The sequence below is a fragment of the Neodiprion pinetum genome, chromosome 4 (assembly GCF_021155775.2).
Source record: "Neodiprion pinetum isolate iyNeoPine1 chromosome 4, iyNeoPine1.2, whole genome shotgun sequence".
NCBI classification, from domain to species: domain Eukaryota; kingdom Metazoa; phylum Arthropoda; class Insecta; order Hymenoptera; family Diprionidae; genus Neodiprion; species Neodiprion pinetum.
Genome location: NC_060235.2, coordinates 4,340,446 through 4,354,307, shown reverse-complemented (window position 1 = coordinate 4,354,307; position 13,862 = coordinate 4,340,446). Strand labels below are relative to the sequence as shown.

Sequence of the window (13,862 nt, the reverse complement as noted above, 5' to 3'; positions counted from 1 at the left end):
TTTTACAGGGGTGGGAGATGGCTCAAACTAGAAAATCCACCCCTAAGCCGTATAAATCATAGCTCAACTCCGTTACCCATCTTCCTCAATAATTAATCGCTCTTTTATTTCACCGATACTCTCGCTCCAGCGAATGAAAGGGTTCGCCATCCGCCCCGGAAACGGGTCTCGTAATTTTATGGTTACTTCCGTGCAGATTTATCCGCGAGAAACTTTTCAACGTGATTATCGCGCCAAGTCAGGCGCGCCACTTTGTACATAAATTATCTTTCACGCTTTAACAATGATTGTGAAACGGCAAATTCCCGGATCAGAAATTCTCTACGTAATTATGTTTCCGACGTATGGAAATTCAAAAAACGCGGAAGACGTTATTTGCAATTTTTTTTTTGCACGAACTCAAAACGAACTGCATTCTGAATTCCGGAGAAACGTTTTCATCGATTTCGGTGGAAGTTCGGCGAAAAATCGAGTATCAGTTACACCGACGAATCGTTATGAATATTGTTTAAAAATTATCAAAAAAATGCTTTTGAATAGGTATAATCAACGGGTCAACACGAATTTTGAATCCGGTTCATAGATCTCAAATTTTAATTTATTTTCACGTAACTTGATAAAAGAAAAATAGTATTATTAAATGAAGTTTGCCTTTGTAATACTTATTTTCTCGAATATTTATTATAAATAGCAATTACCATTCTTCAGTTTCACATTCAAATCAATTTTATTCAAAAACTTAAATGCGAAACTGAAGTTTGTTTAATTATTATTTACATCCAGAACCCAGGCTCCAAAATCGTGTTTACCGGGGTTATTTACCAACGTAAGAAAACACAAAAGCAAAATTTACAAGTAACGAATGAAGATTATGGTTATTATTCGATGTATAGAATCAAAATTCATTTATTCAAACATAAACTCAAAATCGGGAAACGATGTTTCGCTCAAAATTGGTTTACTCGTATTTTATATTCAACGAAGGGGGAAAAAGAAAAGAAAAAATGTTTTAAACAAAATCGCCAACCAGCATCGTTGGAAAATTATTTTTTATTTGTCTAGCAGGCTTTGCCATGTTTCTGGAAAAAGGTTTATCTCAATCCGCTTGCCGGTCATGCAGACAATGTCGCGTTGCGAGTGTGCGTACATGACTATGAATGCGATTATCCCGCGATGCCTGCTGCAAGCTTAAAGCTCTCTTGTTCATCCAGCCATAGCTTTTAAACCCCTCTCGCCCCTCTCGAACAGTATCTAACTATATAATCCCCAAACGCGACGAGTTAGAAAAGTCGTATAAAATCGAGACAACGGTTCAATAATAAATAGCCTCGGTAAGGTTTCGCGGAGTCTGATGCGTGGGACGTGAGATCGAATATCTGTTGAATGGTTAGGGATTTGAGAGGGCGAACGATGCAGACGTCGGAGGACCGGTGAAAGCAGTTTCACACGTCAACGAAAGCGTTTTCCTTTTTCTTTTTTTCTTTTTGTCTCGGCGCTATTTTCCGGTAATTGATTTTATCCTTTTTTTTCTGCGCTATCTTTTTTCATTTACTCCACGTTTTTGTTTTTTTTTTTTTTTTTTTTTTGTTTGTCGCTCCCTCCTAACGGACAAAAATCTTTTACTCAATATCGTAAAGTATCTGTCGAAAACGATAGCGCAAAATGGTTAGGCGTGCCTCGTTTTTCGTAATTCCAACAATATTCAAACCGTTTTTTCAACGATAGCTGTTTTACTCGCTGTTTCTAGTTACTGTAAGAAATGAAATTTTTCTCAGTGCATTACATATTTTTATCCTCGTCACCTAGTGGTGGCAAAAAATCAACCCCGCATTCACTTCTAGCTCTAGATACTGTCGCGGATTTACTTTTACCGCCTCATTAATGCCCCAGTTATTATTACCGAGTCGTTTTTTTACACCCTACAACATTCACTTGCACATTTGCAGCGTCCGTTTTCCCTTTCGATCGTATATAAAACTCACCGTTTCTACGTCAGGTTTACGGGTGGAAATTTAAAGGGTGTGTCACAACCTTTGCTGTTACTTTCGTTCTCATATGCCTTGCGGAAGATATGCAGCTTTGTTCAAAATCGATTTTCGCCACCATTTTAAGCAGCCCTAAAATTGGCCAATTTTTTGCGAATAATAAAATTTAAGGGGGGTGAATTCGTTACTGATTTTTTAATTACTGTACAGGTTGATTTTCAGCTTTAGCGTTCAAATTCGAAAATCGTTTACCATGAAATTATTTAACCGCGCTTAATTCACTCGAAACGACATTTTTCAGTAAAAGAATTTCATTCTGATGTAATTTCATCATTTTTGCAAGAACAAATAAATAAATAATTGTATCAATTTAAAATTAAATCGAATCAATCGAGTTTTGTCACGGATTTGATTTATATCTCACAATCAAAGCATTTAAGTTGGACATGAATGACTTGAGGTTATGCAAAAATTGCACCAAATGTGCACGAAATTTTACAAAAATCGTAATAACGGTTTTAAAATTATTGTGCAAAAAGTGTCGAAATAGGTCCGACGATTATACGAAACAATCCCCAAACTTTCGCGAAACAATAACAGCTGTTCAAAGTGATCTTAAAAGTCTCGCGTCAAAGTTTCTCCAATTCTCGACCCACCCCTTCAAAAAATCTACTTCCGATGAAAAAACCCAGCTCGAATTTGCGTTTCGGAAAATTGATGCAAGGGGACGAAAACGAGTGTATAAAAATCGAGTCTCAGAAACAGGAAAGAAATTTGGAATGACTCGTAACTGGTTCTCGCTACGTTCGCTGCCGAGTTTGGCAGGGGTGTAAAAATGTGTGTAAAGGGCGCATCGCCGTGGGCGACAGTCGATAACCGTTTACCAAAATATCCGGTTAAAAGATTTAGCGGAAGCGGATGGAAGAAGGAGCCTGGCGGAAGGCTGAAGGCGGCGCAAAAATATCGCCAAAATCACAACGGGGGTCGGATTGGTTCTGGTACGTTAAGTTTAGGAGGTAGTAGAAGATTTTCAAGTATAACATATTATGCGCATTTCGCGAACCACGCGAGTCAAGCGTGGAACCTGACGGGGAAATAAGGGGGAACGAAAATATGGAACCGGGAAAATTTAACGTGTGTGTATTCCTTCCTTCCTTCCTTCCTTCCTTCGAATATTGTACCTACGCTTTTCTTATCAAACTCCAGAGACTCCCCATGGATTGCGACTACGCGAAGGCGATACGCCGCCGAGCTTTAGGGCTGAAGTGTGTTTTCGTATCATTGCTTTTCGATAAAGGAGAGACTTGGATATAGCTTCGCGAATAGTTTCTTTTTTTTTTTTTTTTTTCTCACACGAGATCCTGCGAAAATCTAAAATGAAAAGAAAAACAAACAACGCGACGTCATGTTTTTTACCCACAGTTGAAAAAAAAAGTTTAATTAGGTACACATCGAATTGGAGAGGGTCTGACGTTTGTTGGACTACAACGTTTTTTGTTTTTCGTTTTTTTTTTTATTTTTTGCCTTCTCGACTCGACGTAACTCAACCTTGGATTTAATCCTCGGTGTGTAATTTAGTCTCAGGGTCAATTTTCGCGAGTTATAGTTTAATTTCAACTCATTCGACTGCAAAGTGGCTAAATATAACTGAGAACAAGACGTACAAAAAAGGAAAGGAAAGAGAAGAAAACAAAAAAAAAAAAAACTTCGAAAGAAAATTGATAAAAAGGAAGTTTAAGGTGGGTTAAATTTTCTTCTTCGCTTACAGGCTTACTTGTTTTTCTCTCTCGAACAAGTTCGCGGCCGAAAAATAAATTCTCAACGTCGCGCGTCGGCTCGACGATAAAACTTTGCAAAAAACTAACTTCCAATTAAATACTCAACACTGTACCCAAACAATTTCTGCGCTTCTGATGTTTCTTATTTGTTTAAGAAATCATTTCTCCCTTCAACTCCTTTTCTGAAAATCTATGTGCGGGGAAACCGACCAACGTCTGAAGCAGTACCTCGAATTTTGTCAAACTTTTTATACAACTACTCACTTATTTATGGATATTTGAAGAGATTTTGAACAGGAGCTTTTTAAAATTCTCAAAAACCTGTATCTTCTATTCCAAATATGTGATATAATAATAATAATGAAACCGATCTAGAAATGTTGTAAACGAAAATAAAAAAAAAGATTTGAAGATGTATTGGGAATTTTCAGACGGTTTGAACAATGTTTAATGTTTTCAACAACAAAATCGAAAGTGCCAACAAAAAATAGAAAAAAAAATTGTCACATCACCGTATTGGTCTGGAAATATTAGGAAAAGAAAATAAAATTTTCGAGAATTTCAAGAAACGTTCTTTGCAAAACAACGCTCAGTATTTATAAATAATTAACCGGTTAGATGTAAAAGGCTGGAAAAATTCACGGTACAATTTCAGAGTTGCGATAATTGCGAAAAATTTTTTGAACGAAATCAAAACAATCGTGAGGTTCATACGTTGGTTTTTTTCGCATCGAATTCCGCATAAGTTTACTTTAAAAAATGTCTTGTTTAGGTCTGCGCATGGTATAAGGCAAGAAACACCATAACGTTATACTTTGCACACACATAACGTCGAGGCGAAACGACTCGGAGTAAAACGTAGGTGGCGCGGCTGCGGTATAACTAGCTCGTTTTACGATTGGGTAGTGAAAGTGAGTTTTAAAGCTTTCCCCGTACGCGTAACCCGTTGTTACGTACAGGGTGAGCACCCAGCCACCCTTCAGCGCCGAGTATTGCAAGCTCAAAGTATTTCATTCCAACACGTTTCCGTCATAAACGAAAGCGAATATATCCAGCTGAAACCACCCTTCTTTTTAACTTTTAATACGTATTTAACGCGAGCTTTTCTCCTGTATTTATCGGTGCAATTACCCGAGACTCAAAGATCGGAAACTTATTGATAAATTTACATTTAAATTTTCTCGCTGTGCATAAAAAAGGTGCAACGATAAATTTACAAATAATTTCCTTCATCTTTCTCTTTTGGAACGGAGTAAATTCAGAACCGAGCTTAATCGCGAATATGAAGGTTGGGTTAGGTTAGGTTAGGAAATACGAAGGTTAACACTTCGTCTATTGATATTGAGCTGATTTTTTCATCGACAATCTCTTTGCGCAGGTTAATCTTTTTTTTTATTCGTTTTTATTCAACTGTTTTGAGAAATTCGAATCAAATCTTTGATTGATTAGAATCGCAAGTCTCGCCGTTTCAAAGATGATTGTACAGTATTTTGTCATTTGACGGTTTTGAAATAAAAAAAAATTTCTAAAACAGGAAGAAAATAATTTCACAATAATGCCAAAAACGATTTTGTGTGACAGAAAATACGAGGAAAGTTATGGACAGCAAAAGCAGTCGAGTTGACAAAGAAGAATATATGCCGTTATTACCGATATTTCGAGTATGATGATTTTTTTTTTTTTTGCTACATTTTCTCTCTTTCTCGCAATGGGGAGAAAAGATGCTTTCCGTCGAAGATATTTCGCGATTTTGCAAGGGGATGAGGAGGCATAGATGTCGGATGCGATGTAGCGGTAACGCCACGGGTGACCCTAAGTGGTGATCTTTGAAGCGTTCCTTTATATCCCTTCGCAGATCTAGGACCCTGCCTACATAAGGCACCTAAGAGATATGCGACACAGATGGAGGGACATGACCGCAATATCTTATCCCTTGCCTGACCGCCGATACTGCGAGGGGTTACATATAATATAACTTTTCGCAAGAAGTAGCTGGAAATTTATATTTTATTCAATCGAAAATTACCCGGACCTTACCGAGACGAAAAAGCGACCCTTCGAACAGGAAGAACGATTCCGCACAATCAGCTACGAGTCGGAGAATTATCGTCATTTTGCAAGAATATACCTTATATATATGTATGTATACGAAGAAAAAAAAAAAAACATCGTCGCTTCGATGCAGAAGAATTACTGCAAATAAATGTGAAACGAAAAATTTTCAATACCTACTCATCGATGAGACGAAACGGTTTTTTCTCTCTGAGGTTTGAGGGGTAGGGGGGAACCGGTATGCAAATAAATTCTTATTTTATCGAGCCTCCGGGCGATTCGTCGAAAGAGTGAAAGAGACAAAAGCTTAAATTCTCTTTCGATATTGTTTACCCGGAGATAACGCTTACCTTATACACCCATAAATTTCTTTCGGCATAAATAAACAGCCGTCGCGAGCTTTCGGCGAAACTACCCCTTTCGCCTCTGACACTTGTTACGCCTCTCGCGGCAGCTGTTTTCGCTGTGAGAATATCGCGATTGGACGTTAGAACGATCGGTCGAAAAGCGGAATTAGATTCGACCCTGCTGCAGGTTTTTTCGTTTTTTTCTTATTTTTTTTTTTCCTTCACTTTTACCGATTTTGCAACTGATATATACGAGAAACGCCGCGCAACGTTTGATCTCTTTTTTTTTTACTACCCCGAAAACTCCGGAGGGATCGACTATCTCGCGCAGACTGATTCTAATTTGACTAACAGCTTATCCGCGTCTGTCTGTCTGTCTGTCGGTTCCGGAGATAAAACTTTCGACAGAAAGTGAAACCTCTCACTCGCTGAAGTAGAACCGACTCGCTTTTACTACAGCTAGCTTCTACTATCTGATCGAAACCTCGCAGGTTGCACGAATCGCATCGCAAGCTCGATACGGGTTGATGAAATTTTTGTGGTAAACTTTTACCAATATATATTTTTACGGGAATACACGTTGCTCAAAATTACTTATTACGTTATGTGTTTCCTGTTATATCAAGTATTGGCTTTTATCGTGCCAAGTATAAACTACGTACAGTATTATTTAATTTATTTCCAATTAATCGGGTAGATATAATCGTTCCGTTTCGATATTGAAATACGTTTGTTTGTTTATTGTTTTTTTTTTTTTTTGCTCTTATTCATACAAACAGTTCTGAATATTGTAAATTCAAGTTTATGTAACTTACGTAATATTTCCAAATCGGAATTATTCTTCCAATTAGCCACAGTTCTGAAACTCTGGAAAATTGGTTGCCTTTAAAGAGGTTATATAATGATTTTGGAAAAAATCTGTACAAAATAAAAAAATGCGGAAACAACTTTATTTTAAAGCGCATTAAAAATGGTTAAAAATCTGGAAAATTCGTTCAATTTCACTCTACCATTGTTCAATTTATTCAGAAGACAGTTTTCCACGAAATCACGAATACAGATTTTCAATTTTCTCTTTTCTCACCTACGAATTCAAAACCGCCATTTGTCGAACATAATCGATATATTGATAAAATTTCGTTAAATTTGATATTTCAACCATGTAAGCACGACAAAAAAAAAAAGTGCATCAGTGTATTTTTAAAACAGAGTCTAATGCTGAATAAAAGGTGCTAATTTTTACAATAAAATCGACCAAATCTACCAGCTTTGAATTTCAACAGCTTTGAAGTAGCCTGAAACGAGTCACTCCAATATCCAAGCTTCCGTTTACAGTCTGATATTTTGTATTTTTGTATTTTGAAAACGATCCCCGCGCTCCGATGGCCGCCAAGCTAAAAATCAATCGATGCGTCGTTTAATGGAGTCGAAAAAAATAATCGAAAACGACTCGATCGTATCGGTAAAAATGAATCGATTAATCGATTATTTCGTATTTTTTTTGTTTAAACGGTGCATACGAAACAAAAATTTCGTGGCGGAAAAGTTGTTTACCGATTTATGATATCGTTGAAAATATCTTTCAATTTCTGGTGAAAATATTAATTTATCTTTCACTTGTTATATCAAATAAGTAGTTAGTGATTAAGACAGTGATAATAATTGATACTAATTTAATCACATAAATTGATATTGTGTCGCGTCGTTCATGGGAGTGAATAACAAAAATCGATTATGAAAAAATAATCGATTCAATTGAAAATCCATCATTTTCGGTCATTCTCACCCCGCGGAGCTTACGAATATACAAGGCAGGTATAAAAATTTGATAAATACCCCAATCGTCCGAATAAAATGAAAAAAAAAAAAATAAAAATAAATAAAATGATCAATCATCCCGGATGATCGAGGCCTCCTTGAGGGAATCGAATCGCGGATTCAGCTGATTGCATGATCGCGGAGGGGGGCGACGGCCGGCTAGTTCGAAGGGCCCCTCTCACTTCTGGAACAGACGAATCGATGCCCGGCGGGCTCTCTCCTGCAGTCGACTGCAGAGTTCAATGTCTCTCCCGGGCCGCCCGACGGCCGCCACCCCCGAACACGTCGGGACGCCACGCCACGCACCCCGCGAACCCCTTCCCTCCACCCCCGACGCTCTAATATTTACCAGGCATTTGTCGCCCGCGCTCGCGAATTAAAGGTCGTCCCGACGACTCGAATCGTTATTACTGTTTCGCGCCATTCGTTTCCCAACCCCCGTAGAGTATAATCAATATAGCAATTCCACCCACCCCGGTCCCCCCATCATCCCCTATTTTATTCCGATAGTGGGAGCCAGGAACAGCTACGAAATCACCCATCAAAGCAAATTATCACCGCATCATTTTAACCAAAGTCTTCAATGCTGATTTTTTTTTTTATCTTCGACCGAAATCATCCCTTGAAATTTTTTCTTTTTCATCCTAAGTCACGAAATCTACGAACGAATCGGTAAACGGTTCGAAACGATATTCGTCGACGATGATGATTGAAAATTAATCAGGTATAAATTTGTCATTTTGAATTACAATAAATTGGGGAAATGAATCATCACCATCGGCTAAGCTTTCCTCTGTCTTAACCCCAATTTAATTTCAATGGGTAGCTGCAACCCTTGCAGAGATCTTGTGGGTAGGGGTTGTAATACAAGCCTCTGCATACATAGAGTTGTTAGGTATAAGGTAACACGGGCAGGGTGAACGGTGGGTGAACCCCTCGTTCTATTATTTCAGTATAAGTTCACCATCTTACAGATGTTACGGCTGCCTAAAGCCTCGAGTCGTACGAGATTCTAATTACAAAATTACCATGCAAACAATCACTCGAATAACTTTCACTCCGCACCTTCGCACGCGTGTAATTTTCCCTACCGGTTACGCCTGCCGGCTATGCAAGATTTTCAGCGTCAAGGAATAATTGTAAATAGATGCGAAAGTGATCGGATCTTGCAGCCGTGGAAATTCACAATTATCAAAAAATAAAAAAATTAAGAATTAAACAAACGACTTAAAATACAGACACGTACGTTTCTAACGAATACCTTTCACTCTAAATTTAAAAAACAAAAATAATATCATTGTACCGATGCAATGTTCCAAACTGCAAGCTCCGTAATCTCGTATAACTTAAGCTCTGGGTTTTCCTTTTACGACTTTGGACGTGAAACTTCCAGATGATGCCTGCCCAACGTCGGGAATTCGCGCACTGCTTGTTCGGCTACAACTTTCGCGAATATCGAATAAAACAGCTCCGCGAAATGTCCAAATTAATTTTTGTCGATTCAAGGTTTTTTTCAATCTTGTAGACTCTTGGAAAAATTTAACTTAGCACAATGCACCGACAGGTCCACTTTATATTTGTGTTATTTGTAACATTTCTGTTATTGATTAAGAAACACATTTTTCTAATTTTAAAATTTGAATTGTCACATCGACATTTAATTTACAAATATTGCTTTTTTCCCATTCCACTTAGTAATAGATTAAAAAATGGTTAAATCGACCCAAAAATTCTAGTTCACCTGTTGGAACATTTTTTTTCCTAACCGCGTATCTCCAGGACGATTTTCCTTCGTACAATGACTGTGAATTTTCTTTCGTTATGATCCTTCTCAAGCTCAAGGATCATTGGCGAAGACGCGGGATCGGAAAGTAAAGAGAGAGAGAAAAAAAAAAGGAAAAAAAACACGAATTCGGAGCAAAATGAAAATTGAGTAATTACGGGCAGCTAAATCTGGAGGCGAAGCTGAGCCGTCGTTTTAGGCGAAGTGCACCTGTGCCAACCGCCGCAAAGAAAACAACCCCAAATTTCCATCCCCTGAGGGCAACGCGAGAACGGTGAGCATCCTACTAACAGCCCTAACTTCTCTCTTATTCCTCCCTTACTCTCTCTCTCTCTCTCTCTCTTTCTCTCGTTCGCTCTTCAGCTTCCAACTCGGCACTGCAGAGCTGTGCCGTGATTGTCTCCCGACGGCTGTAAGCCCCTGAGTAACGAGTATTGTTATTGTTTTAGTATTACTACTATTGTTGGTATTATCCTCATCATTATTACTGTTATTACTATCGTTATTTTTATCATTGCGCCAGGATTCTGGGAACTGAAATACCGCCCACCGTTTCCCAGAACGATGGTAAAAGAAGTGAACAAAAAAAAAAAAAAAAACAACAAGATAATGAAAATAAAAAAAAGTTACGCATAAATTACGTAGAAAAGCTGAAAACCGACTCGAGCTCCGACGATATTTCAATTAAACCAAGTTTTCTTTTTTACTCCTAAAAGTGAATTTCACTGCAAATTAATGACAAATATTGATACAGTATAATTATACATAAATATCAACCGTGTGAAAATTATGGGGATGATTTCTGTACAAATGTCTTCATGTAGCGATATATGTGTATACATATATACATATATAGGTATATATGTATGTACGTATGTAAAGTATAGACCTTGAGATGACGTTACGATGGGCAGTAAAAATATAACGACTGGCCAGTAAACCGAGTCGCATCGTGGGTAATTATCTTTAATCTGCACGTCCAAAATTATTATACCGAGATATCCTAAACTATACGTATGTGTTATATTACACCCTGAACGTCTACATGTATAGGTATCAGGACGGCTAATGTAGGATAGCAAAAGTTACGAGTCCCACTCGCCCTTTATGGGTGAAGGGCATTCAAATTTTGACACACTGGGCTCTCCGCACTGTTCAGGATTGTTATTACCACTCTTCGGTATAAATTACACAGGAGGAGGATCCTCACGTCCTTGCTGATATCACTGCACTGAAATTCTATACCGCCGCGAGGAAATTTACCCGAATTACCGCTCCTAAATCTTAAAATCTGGGGTGAAAGGGCTCGCGTCTTAATATAACGAAGTAATAAAGTGATTTACATCCGAGCTCACTTTTCACTTAAAAACATCAAACTCAAACCAAAGATCCAAACAAACGATCGGCTACGAATCACAACGCATCAGAAATATATTGCGTACAATTATAATTGTTCCAGGATGATTGCTCATATTTTTTCTTTTCGAAATCATCTGAGATTCGAATCTGAACCTCTTACGTGAGAAAGAAATTCAGTTTTCGACGTATCGTGACTTGGGATAATTCACATCGTGTGTATAGATGTACATAAGGGCATATATATATATATATATATATAACTCGAAGAAAATCTAAAACTAATTTCTCCCCAGACGATCGTTACGCTATCGTTAGGCCATTAAATGTTTTCATAGATGCACCGTTCATCGTTGGTGGTTCAGGTACGTATAATCGAACCGAGAAACTGAACGCCGCGACGCCTTGAGAATACGTAATATCGATGTTGAACGCGATGATGTTTACCTATAAATTGTCTTCATACTTGTCATACAATATTATATCCAGGCAAGAGTGAGTATCGTAGACGTGGCTTGTTATTCGGTGATGTGCACATAATTTATAGGTATACTATATACGCGTGTAGTACAGAATCAGGTCTAATTGATCGGCGAAACTCACGTCTTAATAGAATATCTGCGGTAATTCTGTACGCAGATCCCTGTTACCGACACTTATCGACACTTACTGACATCGCTGAGATACGAAGCTTTTTCTGGAACTTGACTGATTAACTAGTATCTAAAACGTTCTAGAAGAATGTTTTTGTCTCAGTGATGTCGGTAATTGTCGGTAATTGTCGGTAACAGGGACCTCTGCCCACAACTTTCACAGCTATTCTACCCGTCTAATTAGGGATTAGGATCGGCGCGAAACTTTCACACGACCATTTTTTGCATCTGACAATATTAACCAACGCTCCTACAATATGTCGGGAAGGGAATTTTTTTTTTCTCCCCCCCCCCTCCCCCCCCTCCCTTCATTAATTTAACGTGTCTGCGTATTTTCAAACTTTACAGTAGATACGTATCATGTATACATTATACGATTATAGCTGTGAGTTTTTTGCCTCCCCGATCCAACCGCAGACTGAATTTTTTTACTTTCCAGGTAAACATCAAACTCTGATATTACCGTGAAACTTTTATAAATAATATTGTATAAGCAGACAAAACACGAGAAATAAATAATTATGAGAATTGTTTGATATTTTAATGGTAAGAGTTGAGAAAAGTATCGAGAAAATTATACCTGCGAACAATGAGACAGCGTTTTAGGTTCGGAAGGACAGTCTTCGTACTTCTGAGTGAGACGTTGATTTCCATGACAATTTTTAACACCACTCAACCACTTCACGATCACTGATAAAAGTTCGAGAAATTTTCAACGTCCTAATTTGTAAACTGTGCGTGAAGTAATTTAGAAAAGCTTCGGTTAATCGATTATTCAACAGTAGGGAAATATTTGCTAATTTTAAGATGGATTTGATATTCGACAGTTATTAAGAAACGATCATGATCGAATGAAGCTTGTATCAAAAAAGAAAACTGTATCCACTCTGATGAAATTTCAATTATACAATAAGAAACGTGTCTTGTCATCAATTATCGTATTAATTGAATTAATTGCTAATCAATTAAAATTGAATGAACAGATAAAAAGTGAGGAGTCTTTAAGTACATAGCTCGAATCGTGGCAGCTTATTGTGAATAATTATCAAAGTAAACCTATGAATTAACCACGTCAATTAAGTTACGAGTTGAGCGTTTCTCCATTTCGAAAAGGATCACGACCAGTCACTAACACGTAAAAAACTCGAGGGAACACGCAATATCACTCAATTTCATGATACATCACTCACAATCACAACCGATCGGAGCTCCGTTCAACGCGATATCCGCGATCGAACTGAAATGCGGAGAAGGATCTTACTTAGCAATGTCAGAATTGACGACGTCTTGGCATTAATCGTCGGATAATCAATAATCTCATGTTTACAAACAACAGCGAAGGCGCGCCGGGATCGATATTCCGGAACAGGTGTAGGTAGCTTAGAGAGTTATCATTCCGTGCAGAGAATGACCAAGTTCTTCGGCGTATGGAGTAGAAAAAAAAAATTACATCGCTTACAGTTCATTCATCAGTAAATTATACTAAAATGAGTATCGTCACGTTGATGGTTTCAGCGTTGTTAACAATGAAAGAAAATGTGATGCAAGTAAGTATTTATAAGTGTGATTACGTGGCAGTTGTGAATAACGAATTTTCTGCTTATTGCCACATTAATATCCGTTAGATTGGTTCAATTAATTTTTTCATTTCAACAAGACTATAAATAACATCAATTTATTTGTGCATCATCGTTGAGACAAGGGATCGTAATCGAAATGATTCTCTTGTTCCAGCTACAAAATTGATGTTTATTTCATAGCTGAAACTAGTATATCGTTTCGTTGTGGTTGGCAATGAAAATTGTCGAACTCCCTACGGTGACTATAACCAAAAGTTTTTCTCCTCGCATGTTCCATTATTATTAAAAATGGAAATCGTCGAGCTCTCCATGGTGACCATGACTGAAAATTTCTCCCGCCGCACGTATTTCGTGCGACACAGTTCGTCCGTCCCTTCCAGCAGTATAATGTAAACCAATCTAAGCCCTCTGCCCCCGAGGCGAAGAGCTAGCTCCGGCGTTAACCCCGCGTTACGAGGGCAGAGGGACGACGATTTAGTCAATCGTAACACCATAACCGTAATATCTCAT

The 13,862-nt window shown here is 38.0% G+C and overlaps 1 long non-coding RNA gene across 1 annotated transcript in view; it reads right to left on the bottom strand.

Moving 5' to 3' along the window:
• Positions 1–12,486, bottom strand: part of LOC138190890 (uncharacterized) — a 105,979-nt gene extending 93,493 nt beyond the window's left edge. The window contains exon 1 of the long non-coding RNA XR_011176968.1: positions 12,353–12,486. This is a non-coding gene — a long non-coding RNA (uncharacterized lncRNA). The remainder of the gene's footprint in view (positions 1–12,352) is intronic.
• Positions 12,487–13,862: the final 1,376 nt, after the last annotated feature.